Source organism: Schistocerca serialis, chromosome 7, assembly GCF_023864345.2.
Source record: "Schistocerca serialis cubense isolate TAMUIC-IGC-003099 chromosome 7, iqSchSeri2.2, whole genome shotgun sequence".
In the NCBI taxonomy this organism is placed as follows: domain Eukaryota; kingdom Metazoa; phylum Arthropoda; class Insecta; order Orthoptera; family Acrididae; genus Schistocerca; species Schistocerca serialis.
Window position 1 is genome coordinate 592,767,738 of NC_064644.1, and position 21,047 is coordinate 592,788,784.

At 44.9% G+C, this 21,047-nt stretch overlaps 1 pseudogene; it reads left to right on the forward strand.

Annotated features, from left to right (window-relative positions):
- Nucleotides 1–21,047, forward strand: part of LOC126413270 (myrosinase 1-like) — a 277,606-nt pseudogene that overhangs the window by 184,880 nt on the left and 71,679 nt on the right.

The window sequence follows — 21,047 nt, forward strand, 5'->3', positions numbered from 1 at the left end:
TGCGGTTAAAGGCGCTGCAGTCTGGAACCGCAAGACCGCTACGGTCGCAGGTTCGAATCCTGCCTCGGGCATGGATGTTTGTGATGTCCTTAGGTTAGTTAGGTTTAACTAGTTCTAAGTTCTAGGGGACTAATGAAATCAGCAGTTGAGTCCCATAGTGCTCAGAGCCATTTGAACCATTTCTACCAACAACCATCTGTGTGCATTTGGCTATCCCTTGACTCTTTTCGTCTCAGTGAAGAACGCGAAATCCCGAAGATTGGCTAAAATTAACAGACGCGCGAAATTTGGCACGGACTTCAATGCGAGATGCCTTGTCTCGAAATTTGGTACAAAATCCGAAGAAATTCTAGGTCGTATGTAAAGTACACAAGCGTCAAGACGCAGTCAATACCTTCGTTGCGCAGTGCCGATGGTACTGTTACCGACGACTGTGCCGCTAAAGCGGAGTTATTGAACGCAGTTTTCCGAAATTCAAATGGTTCAAATGGCTCTGAGCACTATGGGACTCAACTGCTGAGGTCATTAGTCCCCTAGAACTTAGAACTAGTTAAACCTAACTAACCTAAGGACATTACAAACATCCATGCCCGAGGCAGGATTCGAACCTGCGACCGTTGCGGTCTTACGGTTCCAGACTGCAGCGCCTTTAACCGCACGGCCACTTCGGCCGGCTTTTCCGAAATTCCATCACCAGGGAAGACGAATGGAATATTGCAGAATTTGAAACACGAACAGCTGCTAGCATGAGTTTCTTAGAAGTAGATAACTTAGGGGTTGCGAAGCAACTCAAATCGCTTGATACGGGCAAGTCTTCAGGTCCAGATTGTATACCGATTAGGTTCCTTTCAGATTAGGCTGAAATAATAGCTCCCTACTTATCAATCATATACAACCGCTCGCTCACCGATAGATCTGTACCTACAGATTGGAAAATTGCGCAGGTCGCACCTGTGTTTAAGAAGGGTAGTAGGAGTAATCCATCGAACTACAGACCTATATCATTGGCGTCAGTTTGCGGTAGGGTTATGGAGCATATACTGTATTCAAACATTATGAATCACCTCGAAGGGAACGATCTATTGATACGTAATCAGCATGGTTTCAGAAAACGTCGTTCTTGTGCAACGAAGCTAGCTCTTTATTCGCACGAAGTAATGGCCGCTATCGACAGGGGATCTCAAGTTGATTCCGTATTTCTAGGTTTCCGGAAAGCTTTTGACACCGTTCCTCACAAGCGACTTCTAATTAAGCTGCGGGCCTATGGCGTATCGTCTCAGTTGTGCGACTGGATTCGTGATTTCCTGTCAGGAAGGTCGCAGTTCGTAGTAATAGACGGCAAATCATCGAGTAAAACTGAAGTGATATCAGGTGTTCCCCAGGGAAGCGTCCTGGGACCTCTGCTGTTCCTGATCTATATAAATGACCTGGGTGACAATCTGAGCAGTTCTCTTAGGTTGTTTGCAGATGATGCTGTAATTTGCCGTCTAGTGAGGTCATCCGAAGACCAGTATGTTGCAAAGCCATTTAGAAAAGATTGCTGTATGGTTTAGCAGGTGGCAGTTAACGCTAAATAACGAAAAGTGTGAGGCGATCCACATGAGTTCCAAAAGAAATCCGCTCGAATTCGATTAATCGATAAATAGTACAATTCTCAAGGCTGTCAGTTCAAGTAAGTACGTGGGTGTAAAAATTACGAACAACTTCAGTTGGAAAGACCACATAGATAATATTGTGGGGAAGGCGAGCCAAAGGTTGCGTTTCATTGGCAGCACACTTAGAAGGTGCAACAAGTCCACTGAAGAGACAGCTTACACTACACTCGTTTGTCCTCTGTTAGAATATTGCTGCGCGGTGTGGGATCCTTACCAGGTGGGATTGACGGAGGACATCGAAAGGGTGCAAAAAAAGGGCAGCTCGTTTTGTATTATCACGTAATAGGGGAGAGAGTGTGGCAGATATGATACGCGAGTTGGGATGGAAGTCATTAAAGCAAAGACGTTTTTCGTCGCGGCGAGATCTATTACGAAATTTCAGTCACGAACTTTCTCTTCCGAATGCGAAAATATTTTGTTGAGCCCAACCTACATAGGTAGGAATGATCATCAAAATAAAGTAAGAGAAATCAGAGCTCGAACAGAAAGGTTTAGGTGTTCGTTTTTCCCGCGCGCTGTTCGGGAGTGGAATGGTAGGGAGATAGTATGATTGTGGTTCGATGAACCCTCTGCCAAACACTTAAATGTGAATTGCAGAGTAATCATGTAGATGTAGATGTAGATGCATGAGTTTTTTAAAAATAAACAAACACTTTGACATAGATTTTGAAAAATACGTTTTTATTGAAATGACGTTGAGCAAGCTTAAATGTTTGTTTGCCTGTGAAGGAAAAGGAGAGAGCATCTGGGACCACATGTTACACGAACAGCCTATTTACACGACGGACGGCGCCACCGGCGACGTGGCCTGCGACAGCTACCACAAGTATAAGGAGGACGTGCAGATGCTGAAGGCCATCAACGTGAGTACTGCGCGCCAGCGCACACTTCCAACATTGCCATCCAAGCTCGTTAGATTACAGTGTGGGATTGAGATGAGTTCGTCTAGTTACCTGAAATGGCTTTCTCTTTACTAATCGCCTGCAGATCTGCCAAACTAATACGCTATCTGATCAAATGCAACTCGACACCCCTTATTTAACGTGTATGTGAACACTAAAGATCTTGAGAAGCGGACCTGCCAGTCTAAAAGGAGGTGGGGAGCACTGTGTTCTCGGTAGAGAAGCAGTAACGGTAAGGTGGGTCGATCAGGACAGCTCAGTGACTTGAGCGTGGACTGGTCATGCAGTATCACCTGAGCGACAAATCCATTACGAATAGTTCAACCCTTCTAAGGCTGCCCAAGTGGATTGTTGGTTATGTGACTGCCAGGTGGAAACACGACGGAATAATCACAGGTAAGCCAAGACCGGACAGACAAAGAGAATGGGCTGCCATCGTCCAGCATCTCATGAGCGACACATGCCTGTACTTAATGTTAAGTGACTCTAGAGGTGGTGTAAAGAGGACGGAAGTGGATAACTGGAAACGAGCAATTTTGAGTGATGAATCTCGCTACACCCTGTGGCAATCTGATGGAAGGATTTGGGCTTGGTGAATAGCTGGAGAACGTTACCTGCCATCATGTCTAGTGCGAAAAGTGGGAACAGAGGAGGTAATGTTACAGATGTGCGAGTTTCTTTCTGTTCCTTTATTGTGCTTAAGAAAGTTCGAAAGGCATAAGGACATCTGGCCTGCCCAGAGTCCCTACCTGAACAACTATGAGATGAGGAATAACTTAGATTTTGCTCCAGGCCCCAGTATTGAACTTCACTGCCTTCTCCAGTTTCGGCTCTTGAGGAAGAAAGGGCCTCCCTTCCTCCACAGACTTAAAGACGGCTCACTGAATGTGTCCCCAATAGAGCTGAAGCCGTCATTTAGGCGAAGGGTGGACACACTTCCTATCATTGTGTGCTAACAGGTGTCTGGAAACTTTTGATCAGATGGTGTATGCTACTTTTGGAATGTGTCGTCTGCTAAGTCTTCTCCCAAATAACGCAGACAGGTGAATAGTACCGTGTTCAAATACTTCGGGGTCAGTACGTCCTTGCGACATTATGCATCCGCACATGATCCCATCCGGACCACCAAACTGGTCATGCTAGACAATGCTGGCTGTAGCCTCACAAAGCATCAGGTGGGAACTCGTAACGCATTCAGGAACGTGGTCTGACATGACCGTTTTGGTGGCCCAGGTGTTAAGGTGTGGGAAGGTATAATGCTGCGAGGGAGTATTGACCTCCATAGCCTTGAACACGGTATTGTGACCCTGTGCGTCCCATCATTCCCTCCGAAATCAGGAACTATACTTTTTCTGCCTTCTCTCTCTCGTATCCAGTACAGCTAACGAAGTTCCCACAACTCCTCAAACACCTGCAAAATGCAGTACAACGCATGAGTACTACCCCACGGGCGTCAAAGCTGACAACGGAATTGTAAGTTTCCATCAGACGCCGACAGCAGTCATACGGGATCCGGCGGTCCCACTGGGGCTCTCGTGCTGAGTCATGCCTACAGTGGCTCTGGACTACGAGCACTCTCTGCCGCCGCGATATATTGTGGCCAGCGGCAGCCAGACAGTTCAGTCACGCTTGGAGTTTCTTTGATACATGAAGCAATGCAGCTGCCACCCAGTCATGGTTCCGACTCCATCGTTCGTCCTTCAGTTCAGAGCATTTCATCCTTGTTGCAGGGAGCTGGACTCTGTTTCTTGCTGCATTACTTATAATGAGTCTCTGTACGCTTGGAGAAATGCAAGTTAAGTATATCTTCTGTGTACTGTGTTAACTTGCTCGCTAATCATTTCTGCTCCTGTCCAGCTTTCCTACGATATTTGCCACACGACTGTGTAGCTCACCTCTCCTGACCACACAAAGTCGTACTCAACACAAAATAACTCGTCTCCCTTAAACTTGAGTCCCAACACCATACAGTGGTCCCTACCCTTGAGAATCCTCGTCCGCTACCGCTCCTCTATCATCACGGCTCACTCACCCCCCCCCCCCCCCACCCCCACCCCACCCTGCCCATACACACCATTACTAAACACTTCACATTCTTTTTCATCGGTATTTAAATAGCCTTCCAAACCTTTCTCTCATCACCGAAATCCAGCCTTCTTCCAACCATAGCCTACCCTATCCATCCCATTCCATAGAAGACTCCAACCCAGGCATCCTTTGTCAAGCTGACATCCCATTCCTCTCCTAACACCTGCATCTCACTTACCAGTTCCTTCCCAAATAGACATCCAGTTACATTTTTCCATAAAACGTCCTCGCCAATACTTACCATATCCCAGTCCACACCCACAGTTTCCAGGGGCCTATGTTCCACTGTCCTCACGATGAGGAAATGTTAATCTCATCACTCATTTAATCATAAATTGGGCATCGGGTTTTCTGCCGGTAATCTGCGTCGTAGTTACACGATAATCTTGAGCAGGTCCTCACTGGGACAGAACCTGATGAAGATTGCGAGTTACACGATCGAAATATCATGCAAGTACGACACAGATTAAAGGCAGAAAACCCGTTTTTCCGAGATGACAACGCCGTCCTGGGAAAACCTGAAAGCCTACTATAAAGACGAACTCCAATGGCTGAAGAGCGATAATTTAGCCGCTGCTAGCCCGCTGCGGTTAGAGGAAATGTACGAGCAGCCTTCAAACCTCTACTAGGTGATGCGTCCCAACAGTCACTCCAACGGAAATCCCGTGAGTTCACCTCTTCGTGCAACCAGTGGTACCTTCCATCCAGCCTGTAGAAACGCAGGACATTTCACCCGAGTTTTCAGTCCTCGATACTTATACCTCACCACCCGCAGACGGCCTGTTCACCCAACTAAAACAATACAATAACTTTCATCAAAGCCCAATCGAAAGCTACCCTCGAACTCCCACCTACCAACCGTCCAATAGAAAGCCCACAACCGAGCAGATCTACTAAATCTACTAACGAGCCGAATAAGACGTGTAGACTCCCCGGCTACCTAACAGACCCTGAGCCGTCCAGTACTCGCCTATACAAACGTCACATAGATCTCCGTCCTACGTTCTACCACTCCTTCCAAAACATCGAGCAACTTGCACTCCGCCTTGCGTTCCATATCTCTTCGCCCTCGGCCATTCGTATCTGGTACCCGCTTATTAAGTTCCATCACGGCCGAAAACCAATGTCGCAAGAAGTCAGCGTAACATAAACTTAAAAGCTTGTACTTTTGCAATCCAGTGGCTTTTCTATCTCACTTTGTAATTCGGTCACTATGACAAAAGAACACGTACGTCACACTGTTCATATTTCAGTCCAGGTTCAGTGATATTGCAGTGAATCCATGAGCTCAATAATGTTTCGTACTTCAGTAAAAATAAGGCCCTTTGCATCGAGAGATAATGGAACGATTTCAGATACGGTGGGGATAAATGGTGGTAGCTAAAAAAACTACGTCTCACGCACGATACTGCCAATAGCTCCAAAAAAGTCTTTATGAACATCAAAACAGCATCTGCTGCATACACTGGCATCACAGTCCAAATGATAAAGTTTATTATTGACTAACTCTGCCTGCATTAAGAGATACCTTCAACATCTCCTTGATCGTAACCGTCTTCCTTGAGTCGTGGAAACATGGAACTGCCAAGCCAATACACGAGATGGACGCTGCTACAGCAATCTCTAACTCCCCATTTGTGTTCTTCCGGCGCTATCCATGACCGGAGAATGTATGGCCCAGGACCCGAAAACCACTATTTCAGTACAGATAAACTATCAGACGAATACCAATTTCCAAAACTACTGCAGCACAGCATCTGCTCAAATAAAAACAACTGCCGGTCTGAAAATAAACATGGATAGATCAGAACCGACAGTCAGGTTATTTTAGATTTAGAACATGCTTTGACCATGTCGACTTAGATATTTCACTTGGGAAACTTAGGAGCCGACATTTTTCTCTACTATTACTGTAATGATTTCACTCGTACCTGACGTCTTGCCAACAATGCCCAATTTCTGCGCAGATCAATTTTAAGCCAGCTACAGACAATGTCGGTACTGACCTGTGTGTATAATGAATATGAGTATAGAATATAGGGTTAAGACTCAATCGATTCAAAACGCTAGCGGACCTGCTTGCTCATTCTAGGCTCATGAGCTCGAAGTATCTGGAATCCCTACTATCTTTAAACTTAAATCGGATAAATATAAATTCCTCTCACTCAGCAAAACTCTATGAACAATAACAGGTGAAAATCTAAATTGGGCTGAGCACACAGCTACAATGTGCAAGAAGGCACCAGCATATCTGCATGCCCTATAAAAACTTAACAGATCCTCCCCTTTCAACCTAGAAAGCGTGTAAAACCTACTAAGGCAAGTAAAATAGCTCGATAAAACTTGGACCATACATATAATGTACTAGTATAGTACAGTACAGAAGGTAACTGGAAGAAATACACAATGAGACGAACTGAAATGACACATTTATTCTAAGACTGTAATTACACTGAAGTCGCAGTGATTAGTGATGGTCCCCTGGACATTAGAGAAGGTGGGATACGATTCTTAATTGAGTATGTGACTGCCAGGGGTGGCGAAGCAAGCTATGCAACGAGGTCCCACGTCCGCCTCAAGGTTGGTAAACACTTGTTATGATAGGGAGTAGCATTCCTCCACCAGCTTCGTAGACGACCGCTGGATGTCCATTCGTGCAAGTAGCGTGCTTCAGTACGTCTCCCCAGCACACCCCACACGTGGTCGGTGGGATACAAGTTGGGGAAACAAACAGGACAGTCCATTCGTCGAATATCCTCCACCTGTGCCACTCGATTCGGTCGCGCATTTTTGTCCCTAGAAACGAAGTCGGTGACGAATACATCTCTCCAAACACGCAAATGGGAAAGGAATACAGTGTCATAATAACGCAGACAGGTGAATGGTACCGTGTTCAAATACTTCGGGGTCAGTACGCCCTTGCGACATTATGCATCCGCACATGATCCTATCCGGACCACCAAACTGGTCATGCTAGACAATGCTGGCTGTAGCCTCACAAAGCGTCAGCTGGGAACTCGTAACGCACTCAGGAACGTGGTCTGACATGACCGTTTTGGTGGCCCAGGTGTTAAGGTGTGGGAAGGTATAATGCTGCGAGGGAGTATTGACCTCCGTAGCCTTGAACACGGTACACTCGACGGTATTGTGGCCCTGTATCCCTCACCCATGTGCGTCTAATCAGAGGTGCATTCGGCCCTCACTTCATTTTTATAGATGACAATGTTCAGCCGCGTCGAAAACTGTAGATGGAGAATCTGTTGGAATGAGAGGATGTCTACATCTACATCCACACTCCGCAAGCCACCCGACGGTGTGTGGCGGAGGGTACTTTGACTACCTTTATCGGTTCTCTCTTATACTCCAGTCTCGTATTGTTCGTGGAAAGAAAGATTGTCGGTATGCCTCTGTGTGAGCTCTAATCTCTCTGATTTTATCCTCATGGTCTCTTCGCGAGATATACGTAGGAGGGAGCAATTTACTACTTGACTCCTCAGTGAGGGTATGTTCTCGAAACAAAAGCCCATACCGAGCTACTGAGCATCTCTCTTGCAGAGTCTTCCACTGGAGTTTATCTGTCATCTCCGTAACGCTTTCGCGATTAGTAAATGATCCTGTAACGAAGCGCGCTGCTCTCCGTTGGATCTTCTGTATCTCCTCTATCAACCCTATCTGGCACGGATCCCACACTAGTAAGCAGTATTCAAACAGTGGGCAAACGAGTGTACTGTAACCTACTTCCTTTGTTTTAGGATTGCATTTCCTTAGGATTCTTCCAATGAATCTCAGTCTGGCATCTGCTTTACCGACGATCAACTTTATATGATCATTCCATTTTAAATCACTCCTAATGCCTACTCCCAGATAATTTATGGAATTAACTGGATCCAGTTGCTGACCTGCTATATTGTAGCTAAATGATAAGGCATCTTTCTTTCTATATATTCGCAGCACATTACACTTGTCTACATTGAGATTTAATTGCCATTCCCTGCACCATGCGTCAATTCGCTGCAGATCCTCCTGCATATAAGTACAATTTTCCATTGTTACAACCTCTCGATATACCACAGCATCATCCGCAAAAAGCCTCAGTGAACTTCCGATGTTATCCACAAGGTCGTTTATGTATATTGTGAATAGAAACGGTCCTACGACACTCCCCTGCGGCACACCTGAAATCACTCTTACTTCGGAAGACTTCTCTCCATTGAGAATGACATGACGAATGTACTGGCCTACTCATTCCCCCGAGTTAAATCCCTTCGTGGACATGTGCGATTCGCTGTGGAAGACGCATTGCAGCACGGTCCACAGGTTCCAACAACCGTCCGGCAGTTAACCGCGCTGTTCACAAGAACTCGTCGCCAGCCTTGTAGTGAACATGGGGCCACGTTGCAGAGTACGCAGTGCAGTCAGTGGTGGTCGCACACGCTATTAAGAACACTGTGTAACATTTCGTAATGTCCAAGAGCCCATCATGAGAGACGGTGACTTCAGTGAAACTGTTTTCTATAAATGAAACATCATTTCTCTTCGTCTCTTTGTGTGTTTCTTTCAGTTTCCTCCAGTACTACACTGTAGCAGTTGTTCCCGTGTATTGTCCAAGTTTCTTAGAGCTAAGTTACTTTGCAGTGACACGTCATGAAAAAGTTACTTTCGTCCTTCAGTTCTGCACGCCAGTGTAAATGGAAACGCTGGTACTTCAGCTGTTGATTACAGCTGTAGTATCCTGCGATGTCTTTCTCAGGAAAACTGAGGGCGCTTAGAATTGACGCTGAGCGCCTGTGTGTGACAGGTGTGTAAGGGGCGACTTTTTGATCTCATTCTGTAACAGGAGCTCGATCCCTGGAGGTGAGCCGCCGCAGAGCACTCGCTCACAAGCATTCCTCCTCGCTGCCGCCCCCAGAGCTCCACTTCCCTGGCCCACGCAAGAGCACGTTGCCTGCTCACCCAGCGTGAAGCAGATCGAACCAGAGGGCCTTTCAACCTAAGCCTCTGGACGCTCCGAGCCCAAAGGCGAGAGTTACGCGGCAAGTGCCGTTCGGCACATCATACACAGCTATCCTGGCTCCGTCTGGTCTAGCATTTTGCCAACGTAAAAAAACCCTCAAATCCTTTCTCAACCTTGATTCTGTTGCCTGAATCAAACAACAGGAACAATTGTTCACATCAAAGCAATATCCCTTCCACCTGAATCCTTCATTCAGCCGGCTTTTACAACAATTCCCTCTCAATAACAGGAACCCGACACTTGAACTAACTCCCTCACTATATTAGAAAACTATATGACATCTGCTTCAACAGACGATTAATAACATACGTATTGAATCAGCAATAATGTCTGGCTTCGCCCTGTACGCTCCTCTTACCCCATAGCACGGAGTACCTTTCTTTCCCAAAAAAATATTTACCATTTCCCAGAGCCCTTGAGTGCTCCGTCTAAATTTCTACCCCTTTGAATTCTCCCTATCAGAGAAATATCAGTTTTGTACAACCATAAGTGTATTGTGTACCTCTACTATTGTTACTATTACTTGTTACTATTAGCAGCAGCAGTACCATTAGCCCTTGAATTAAAGCTGTCAGCTCTTAATACTGTTTTCATCTTATCGTTAGATACATATATGTATTTTATATATACCTTTTTAGTACTATTACTACCAGCTTATTACCATTTATGATATTAAAATAATTTTACTTTTCTTAGTAACTCTTATGTAATGACTGCTGTGTGAGTAAGTCCCTGGTACGATGCAAAAGGGGTGTGAAGGCGCTACTCTCGTTAACTTAAATAAAAAATAGAAGAAATAAATAAACTATTTTCTAGCTGTTCTATATCACGGCAGAGTATTCAGAAAGTAGATGACGTCTCTCCGGCTCCTGGGGCAAAACACGTCGAAAGAGGCAGACGAGGTACTTTATTTGTTTGTTAAAATTTCTCTTTTCCTTTTTTTCATATCTCATGCCCCAGGCTACCGCGTACCGGTTCTCCATCTCGTGGCCACGCGTGCTACCCAAGGGCGACCTCAGCGTCATCAACCAGGCAGGCATTGATTACTACAACAACCTCATCAACGAGCTGCTGGCCAACGGAATTCAACCTGTGGTAAGGAACAGCCACTTTTTTCTCATAATGGATCACTCCTGAATGACTGTCAAGTTCCGAAATGTACCACAGCATTGCTAGTTATTATTTCACTGTACGTTCTGCCCTCGTCGAATATTTTAATAGATACAACCAAGTACCGGGTGATCAAAAAGTCAGTATAAATTTGAAAACTTAATAAACCACGGAATAACGTAGATAGAGAGGTAAAAATTGACACACATGCTTGGAATGACATGGGGTTTTATTAGAACAAAAAAAAAAAACAAGTTCACAAAATGTCCGACAGATGGCGCTGGACAGCAAAACTGCTACCGTGACGGGTGAGAGGTACGCCGATATGCTACAGAATCGCATAATCCCCAGCCTGGCTGATAAACACCTGCTGGAACGTACGATGTTTATGCAGGATGGCTCTCCACCCCATATTGCTAGAATCGTGAAAGATCTCTTTCGCGCGTCGTTTGATGATGATCGTGAGCTCAGCCACCACTTTCGTCATGCTTGGCCTCCCAGGTCCCCAGACCTAGTCCTTGCGATTATTGGCTCTGGGGTTGGCTGAAGTCGCAAGTGTATCGTGATCGACCGACATCTGTAGCGAAGCTGAAAGACAACATCCGACGCCAATGCCTCACCATAACGCTGGACATGCTTTACAGTGCTGTTCACAACATTATTCCTCGACTACAGCTATTGTTCAGGAATGACGGTGGACATATTGAGCATTTCCTGTAAAGAACATCATCTTTGCTTTGTCTTACTTTGTTATGCTAATTATTGCTATTCTGATCAGATGAAGCGCCATCTGTTGCAATTTTTTGAACTTTTCTATTTTTTTGGTTCTAATAAAACCCCATGCCATTGAAAGGATGAGTCAATTTGTACCTCTCTATCTACATTATTCAGTGATTTATTCAGTTTTCAAATTTATACTGATTTTTTGATCACCCGGCATGTACACCAAGTAAGGCAATTTTCATCCAGTACGCTTTTGGAACTGATATCGGTCTTCCATAAGCCGTGAAGTATTCGAAAGCATTATGTGATGTTGTTGCACACAACATTCGTCTGCACAATATTCTTCGATGGTAGACATAATAAGAGTTGTCAGAATAGCCCGAATCCTGCTGTGTGCTGTACGTCACTAAGAGCAACAACTTTTAGTATGCTTCTCCAATAGTTTCACCCGTTTGGAAATTGTCCACAAATTATCATTTTTATTTCTGTTTGTAAAACTGAATGGCGCTAGGAGGAGTACTCATAAAATTGTACTTATCACCTCGGTAAATAAAGCTGTAGGATTAATACGTTTGTGTGTTTGCAGTCAGATAGATGTCTGCATTCGTGGTACACAGTGAAACCCCTTGCCGCGGAACCGCATCACGTAGGTAGACGAGCCAAAGCGAAGTTGTGCAACCTATTGACACAGTGCAGCATTCTGCAATAGTTAACGCACTTTCTGCATTTGAAAAGGAGGAACTCCACTCTAACAATTCGTGCTGACGTGGTTATCATCGTATCAGACAAGTGTTAAGTTGAACCTTTCTGGTACAATAAAACTAAGTGCCGGACCGAGACTCGAACTCGGGACAAGTGAAGATTAGAATGTGGGGTACGAGGTACTGGAGGAAGTGAAGCTGTCAGTACGGTTCGTGAGTCGTGCCTAGGTAGTTCAGTTGGTAGAACACTTGCCCGCGAAAGGCATAAGTCCCGAATTTCTAGCATCGGTCCAGCACCAAGTTTTAATCTGCCACGGAGTTTCACATCAGCGCACACTGCGCTGCGAAGTGAAAATTTCATTCTGGAAACATCTACACCGTTTCAATCTGCGAGGGAGTTTCATGTCAGTGCACACTTCGCTGCAGAGTGAAAATTTCATTCTGGAATTGTTAAGTTGGCTCTGATGTTTCGACTGTGGTCAAACAAATATGGATGACGATGCCGGGGGGACAAATAATGTCTACGTGGAAAACCGAAAATCGCAAGACACACTGTTGCTCGAAGACTGGTACATCATAGTCTAAGCGAGTGTGGGAAAAGTGTAAAATAGTTATGGATCAGTTTTCAGTATCTTTCCCGACATTTTGTTCATTAAATAGGTCGCTGTCTGCTGCGAGGACACGCTGAAAAGCAATGACTCCTAATATTTCATGCGAAAACCCTTTAAGCTTGTTCAATAAAACAAACGTTACCAGTTGTTGAAAATACCGCTACAGTTGTAGTCTTTTATTATCACACGACCGGTTTCGGGTTCTTATAAGCCCATCTTCAGGTGTCGTAACTTGGTTCTGTGACACCCGAGCGCCGCGGTGGACGTGTACGAGGCGCGGTATGCTATCTACGAGCACAGCGTATGGTGGCTGAAGATGGGCATATAAGAGCCCGAAACCGGTCGTGTGATAATAAAAGAACTTCACAACTGTAGCGGTATGTTGAACATCTGGTATAATACTCAGTTGCAGATGTTCCTTCAACACGGTTGTTTGTAAAACTGTAACACCCCACCCGTCACTTATCTGGTTTTGGCGTGTGTTCACCCCAGCTAATTGACTAACAGATCAACAGAGAGTGCAAAACTTCCGCAATATCGTATAACGCAAAGAAAGTAATAAGGCCTGTGACTCCTGATTGAACTGCGGTGGCAGTGTTGACATTAATTGATTCAGAATTGATCACTTTTAATTAAAAAGAGGTGCACGTTGATGTTATATGCAGCTATTGAACCCCAGATGCAAATGTTGAACATAAAATTAATTAAGAAAGTGACTTGGGATTTCAACTACTTGATTGAAAACAGATGCAGTCGATTATCACAAATTTATTTTAACTCACGACCTTCAATAATCACATTACATGACTCTCCTACCAGGCAGTGGTAATAAATTGCATTTCCGTGGAGTAAAGCTCGATAACTCACAAGCAATTCCTATCGACTGACCCAGGCGTAATGCGAAGTGCGAGAAGAATCCTACAGTACACGTCCCATGAAACCCTCGTGGAAACTTTGCCAACGTCATCCAACAAATTAATCAGTGGCCGCTGGGGGCGCAATATCACCGAATACAGCGTGGCGGAGCAGCGTCGGTGTGTGGACGTCGGCCGACCTCATGGTGTTGCAAGGCTGCGCTCGTCAATTCACTCTAGCTATCTTGCTCAGTACATAGCTGAACCAAAACTTCCTACCTCCAAGCTCAGTCGTTCCCTAAACTGCAGTGATGCTCACTCTTTCTCAGGCAAGCTGAGTAAAGAACGCCAAGTCCGCACTCTAGGCAAGCTGGGAACGGAAGACCTCTACTGACACTTCTGCCAGTCCGCTCTTCGCCTCGGTTTCCCCTCCAGCAAAATCGCTTACGCCAATTGCAACGCAAGTCGCGTTAATTATGCATCGCTTCCCAGCGCCGACCAATGCCTGCTCTGGGAAGTGAACAAATTCCCCCAAAATTTCCCTTCCTCTCAACTTCTGCTATTTAGCTCCTCCCAAGCCACCCATCAAGGTTAGCGTCTGCACAAAACACCAAGTTTTCCCCCATCGGAGGCCGGCGTATTTCATGCTGTCGCTCTTCACCCGATTTACTTCAGGCTCTGTGGACCGTGAATTCAGCGTGAAGTTGCTATAGTCACGAACACGCATATTTTGACCTCTGTTGACCGCTCCACCATAGCTTTGCGCGGCTTTGTCGCATGTTTCACAGAAAACGGGACGACGGACATTTATCAACAGGCATACAAGTTCTCCGTCTGTTCCTCGGTACACCAGCATGGAGTCGGGGTCAACCACCCACTCACTGTCACTCATCTTAAGGCGGCTGGAGGCCACGCTCTGTTACCACTTTCTCAGAGCTTGAGCCGCCCTAAGCTGCCTATTGTTGCTTCCCTTAGCCGCTCCCCCAGCCGGCCATGGTCAACTCTAAATCCTTTCCTGGGGTAAACTAGCATCCAGTAAATCGACTCGTTTCCTCAAAGTTTTCATGTCGTGTGAATTATTTTAAAACCATCACCTGACATTAATTATTCCAATACGTCCATGCTATACCCTCTACAAGATGCATTGTGCCTTGTCAGTCATTTTGTTCAGCCCTACTGTTCGCTCAACGTGAGTTTGGTGATCTTTAATGACTTCATGTAAGGGGCATAGTTCTTGCCATCTTACAAAACAAATGTTATTAACGTTCTAAGTCTTTATTCTTCACGTCTGCATGTTTATTTCTCAGCAGAGTCATCCTGGCGAGGAACACATTACTCCCAACGAGGGACCAGTTTATTAATACCGTCACTGCAGAATGTTTCACACAGTTGTCGGAGCCAGAACCTCACCTCTGCTTGCGCCGCTTCATATCAAAGTGAAGTCCTCGAAGGTCTTCTTTTAAGTTTTGAAAGCAGATGAAAATAGGATGCGGCCAAATCAGGACCGTATGCAGGGCGACCGATGACAGTGAACCCAAAGCATTGCATTGTTGTAGTTGTCACACCGCTCGTGTGGGATCTAGCTTTGTCATGCTAAAGGAGAGTGTTCTCCGTGTATGGACGAACTCTTCGAACTTCGTGCTTTTAGTATTCTGGGGGTCTCGTAGTTCCTTGCAGAGTTTATGCTGTAGGTACGAATGTCAAATCCGGCACACCTTGAACATCCTTGGAGCATGACTGCCTGCTGATGGCGTCATGATTTTGTTTTTGTTTCTTTTTCGTTTTTTGGCGTCGGTGATCCTTTGTGAGGGAACTCCATTGCTGCTCTTTTGTTTTTGGTGTGAAAATGAGGAACCCAGCTTTCATCACAATGTTGTAAACGTGCCCATAATCCTCTCTCAAAACGAAAAACAATTTGTTGACACATGTTTTGAATCTCCCACTTTTTATATCGGGTATTCGGGGCGGCCACTTACCTGTACCGCAGTTCTGCAGTCATGGCCAGTGCACACTCTCAGTGACCTGAGAGCCGTGTCTGTGTTATCCGACGATTTTCTCTGATGTATTCATCAACCCGATTCCGATGAGTCTCGTCGGTTGTTGTAAGCCTGTCGTCTGAGCAGTATCACACACGTTGAGGTCAGCACCATCGTTCCCTTCATTACGAACAAAAACAACCAACGTCGCACACTACTGGTGTCGACACAATCATCACCGTACACAGTTTTCATTTTTCTACGGATTTCCATTGGAGGCACGTTTCCCGCTCTCAGAAGCTCGATTACAGCACGTTGTCTCTCATGCAGTGACACAGTTGCATTACACAGCGCCATATAACACATTATAACCCGGAGTCCTCTTGGGGCGGAGGGTTGCAACTTGTGTCAGTGAAGCGAGAAAGTCGACCGGGCCGATAAATATGCATAAGACGTAATACCTCGGCAGGTATTGACAACAGAATAAAAGATTGGGAGCCATTACTTATGAGCGCGCCCTAGTAAAATAGGGAAATGCAGACACTTATGCAAAGAGCCATAAGACCCGAGACAGCACCGGAAATGTAGCAGTTGTGTCAGGACAGTGCAGTTGACTTGTCTAACCACCTAATCACCGTGGATGAATCCTGCTTGTATTGCTGTCATCCTGAGGACAACGAACGAAGCAAACAGTATAAACATGTCGAGTCGAGTCACCATTGCAGTGAATGCCCGACCATCATCGGCAAGGTGATGTTGAGCGTCTTTCGGGACAGTCGTGGAGTGGTGCTAACAGATTTTGCCGGTAAATACCAAACAGTGATAGCTGTGTACTATATAAATCTCCTGACGAGGGTACGTGGAGCTGTTAAGCTCTCTAAGAGAGTGTTTGTTGGTTGGATGGACGGTTAGGGGGAGGGGACCGAACGGTCAGGTCACCGGTCCCATTCGATTAGGGAAGGACGGGGAAGGAAATCGGCCGTGCCCTTTCAAAGGAACCATCCCTGCATTTGCCGGAAACTATTTAAGGAAATCACGGAAAACCTAACTCAGGATTGTCGGACGCGAATGCGAGTCCAGTATGCTATCCACTGTACCTCACTCGGTGGGGTGTTTGTGATCCACAAAAACGCCCCGGCGCATTCTGCACATGCTGATTCTGGGGGCTAGCAAAGTTTTCCTCATTGCCCGTATTCCCAAGAAATGGTACAGAATACTTTCTTCATCTTTCCTCGGATGAAGAAGCTGTTGCGTGGCAGGTATATTCAAAATGATAACGAAGCGATTTTTTATTTTCTTGAACAATCAAAAAAACGCCTCCGTCCTTGGGAAAAATGTCGCACATGGAAGGGTGAGTTTTTAGATAACGCGTAACACCAAGTTTCGCTCTCGTAGCTTGACTTTTTCGAGGTGATAAGTAAAACCCTATGACTGCTCCTCGTTAACGAAATACATTCGGTTATCAGTATTGTATTTCACTGCAGACATAATTGAATTTGTAACACTGTTCTTTATTTTTGTAAAACCTGTACAAACAGTGGGTTCGTGGTGTGGGTTCCTGTAGTCATGTCCTAGTTCATGAACACGGGCAACGTATGAGTGGCCAAGTAAGTGGTCCCGACAGTCAGGATACCAGTTACTTTGGAATAAGGCTGGGCATCTCGGACATATTCTGAGCCGTGGTCACCTTTGAGCTCATACGTCAAAGACTACCAAATCCACCGGTTAGTCCCTCAACCGTTAGGGGTAAAACCCAATGGGACTCGGGGCAAGTAAGGCTAGCAACCTGCTTCCCTGGTACTTTAAATATGATGCTGGCAACAATCAGAGCAAAATGCCTCGGACCTATGGAGGTGACGGAGTCCCACCTCTAACTGACAAACAAGGGACTCCTAAGATACGACTTGGCAAACAAATGATAATGAGATGGGGAGCTATTAATATCAATGGGGGCTACTCTGGGAAGAAGGTAGAGCTGGTAGAGGCTGCAAGTAAGATGGGGCTGGACGTTTCAACTGTTAGTGACATTCGAGTAAGGGGTGAGAAAGAAGAGGAAGTGGGAGAATACAAGGTTTACCTGTCAGGAGCCAAAGCAGGAATAGCACAATGGAGTGTAGGGCTTTACTTCAGGAAAGAAATGGAACCCAGCGTAGTTGCAATAAGGTATGTAAACGAACGACTGATGTGGATAGATTTGACAGTGTCTAGCAAGAAAATTAGGATTGTGTCAGTATATTCGCATTGTGAAGGGACAGATCAAGATAAGATGGATAGTTTTTATGAGGCACTCAGTGACGTAGTTGTTAGAGTAAAGGACAAGGACAGTGTTCTGCTCATGGGTGATTTTAATGCCAGGATTGGAAATCGAACAGAAGGGTATGAAAAGGTTATGGGTAAATTTGGAGAGGATATGGAGGCCAACAGGAACGGGAAGCAACTCTTGGATTTCTGTGCCAGTATGGGCTTAGTAATCACAAACTCCTTTTTTAAACATAAGAACATTCACCGGTATACTTGGGAAGGAAGGGGAACCAGATCTGTCATTGACTATATAATAACAGATCAGGAATTCAGGAAGGCTGTGAGGGACACATGTGTATTCAGTGGATTCTTTGATGACACTGATCATTGTTTAATTTGCAGTGAAATTGGGATTGTGAGGCCGAAAGTGCAGGAGGTCAGGTCCATATGTAGGAGGATAAGAGTGGAGAAACTTCAGGATAAGGAAATCAGGCACAAGTACATAACAGCGATATCAGAAAGGTACCAGTTAGTTGAATGTAGTCAATTACAGTCATTGGAAAAGGAATGGACAAGGTACAGGGACACAGTACTAGAAGTGGCTAAAGAATGTCTTGGAACAGTAGTGTGTAAAAGTAGGATGAAGCAAACAGCTTGGTGGAATGACACAGTCAAGGCAGCCTGTAAAAGGAAAAAGAAGGCGTATCAAAAATGGCTACATACTAGAACTCAGGTAGACAGAGAAAGTTATGTTGAAGAAAGAAACAAAGCCAAACAGATAATTGCAGCATCCAAGAAGAAATCTTGGGAAGACTTTGGAAACAGGTTGGAGACTATGGGTCAAGCGCGCTGGAAAACCATTCTGTAGTGTAATTAGTGGTCTTCGACAGGGAGGTAAGAAGGAAATAACAAGTATTTTGGAAAGGTCAGGAAAACTGCTGGTGAATCTGTGGATGCCTTGGGCAGATGGAGGGAATATTTTGAAGAGTTGCCCAATGTAGGTGAAAATGCGATCAGTAACGTTTCAGATTTCGAGGTAGAATGGGATAGGAATGATGATGGAAATAGGATCACATTTGAGGAAGTGGAGAAAATGGTCAATAGATTGCAGTGCAATAAAGCAGCTGGGGTGGATGAAATTAAGTCGGAACTCATCAAATACAGTGGAATGTCAGGTCTTAAATGGCTACACAGGATAATTGAAATGGCGTGGGATTCGGGACAGGTTCCATCAGACTAGACAAAAGCAGTAATCACACGAATCTTTAAACATGGAAACAGAAAATATTGTAACAACTACAGAGGTATCTCTTTAATCAGCGTTGTGGGTAAAATCTTCTCAGGTATTGTTGAAAGTATTAGTTGAGGACCAATTGGATGAAAATCAGTGTGGGTTTAGGCCTCTTAGAGGCTGTCAGGACCAGATCTTTAGCTTTTGGCAAATAATGGAGAAGTGTTATGAGTGGAACAGGGAATTGTATCTATGCTTTATAGATCTAGAAAAGGCATATGACCGGGTTCCTAGGAGGAAGACAAGGCTACAACCTGTCTCTACTGCTGTTCATATTATTTATGGATCATATGTTGAAAACAATAGACTGGCTGGGTGAGATTAAGATATGTGAACACAAAATAAGCAGTCTTGCATATGTGGATGACTTAGTTGTGATGGCAGATTCGATTGAAAGTTTGCAAAGTAATATTTCAGAGTTAGATCAGGAATGTAAGGACTATGGTATGAAGATTAGCATCTCCAAAACGAAAGTAATGTCAGTGGGAAAGAAATATAAACGGATTGAGTGTCAAATAGGAGGAACAAAGTTAGAACAGGTGGACGGTTTCAAGTACTTAGGATGCATATTCTCACAGGATGGCAAAATAGTGAAAGAACTGGAAGCGAGGTGTAGCAAAGCTAATGTAGTGAGCGCTCAGCTACGATCTATTCTCTTCTGCAAGAAGGAAGTCAGTACCAAGACTAAGTTATCTGTGCACCGTTCAATCTTTCGACCAACTTTGTTGTATGGGAGCGAAAGCTGGGTGGATTCAGGTTACCTTATCAACAAGGTTGAGGTTACGGATATGAAAGTAGCTAGGATGATTGCAGCTACTAGTATATGGGAACAATGGCAGGAGGGTGTCCACAATGAGGAAATCAAAGAAAAACTGGGAATGAACTCTATAGATGTAGCAGTCATGGCGAACAGGCTTAGATGGTGGGGTCATGTTACACGCATGGGAGAAGCAATGTTACCAAGAGACTCATGGGTTCAGCAGTAGAGGGTAGGAGGAGTCGGGGCAGACCAAGGAGAAGGTACCTGGATTCGGATAAGAATGATTTTGAAGTAATAGGTTTAACATCAGAAGAGGAACCAATGTTAGCACTGAATAGGGGATCATGATGGAATTTTATAAGGGGGCTATGCTCCAGACTGAACGCCGAAAGGCATAATCAGTCTTAAATGATGATGATGATGATGATGATGCTGTACAAACAGCTATTCACATATCCTTCATTATGAATTACATTGATGGGAAGGGTATGTGTTCAAATAAAGTCCACTGCAACAGATGAGGTCTGCGTTCTAACAGCAACAAATGTCTTGAGATCAACGCAAAATAATAGATCAGGATACGGGGAACCTGTAACATGTACCATAAAATATATAAAAAGGACGTATTACCGACTCCTTTTTCCATGTCAAGGTCTTTCCTTTCCATATTTTTGGCGCAGGTCGTATTGACCAAAGCAGTAAATGTCTAGTAAACATCGGTCTAAAACGCATACTTTACGAGCTATGAGCACTTGCTCCTCGTCGTTAATATGAACCGACTCTACTCCTGAACAAGTGCCCATAGTTCTCATAATTCACTAGGTAAGCACTTTAGAGCCCTTGTTTACTAGACATTTATTGTTTTTGTGTAAGGAATCTGTCCCTAAAGTTTATTGGCGTTTTCTTAGGACGCCATATACATTATGTTCACCTACCTGAATGCCGGTATGTCCACCTTTGGGACGCATAAAAACGGCGACGCCTCGTGGCATGGGAACAATGAGGCCTTGGCAGGTCTCTGGAAGAAGTTGCCACCACATCTGCACACACAACTCACTTAATTCCCGTGAGAGGGACTAGGAGTCCTCATGTCACATTCAATCACATCCAAGATGTGTTCG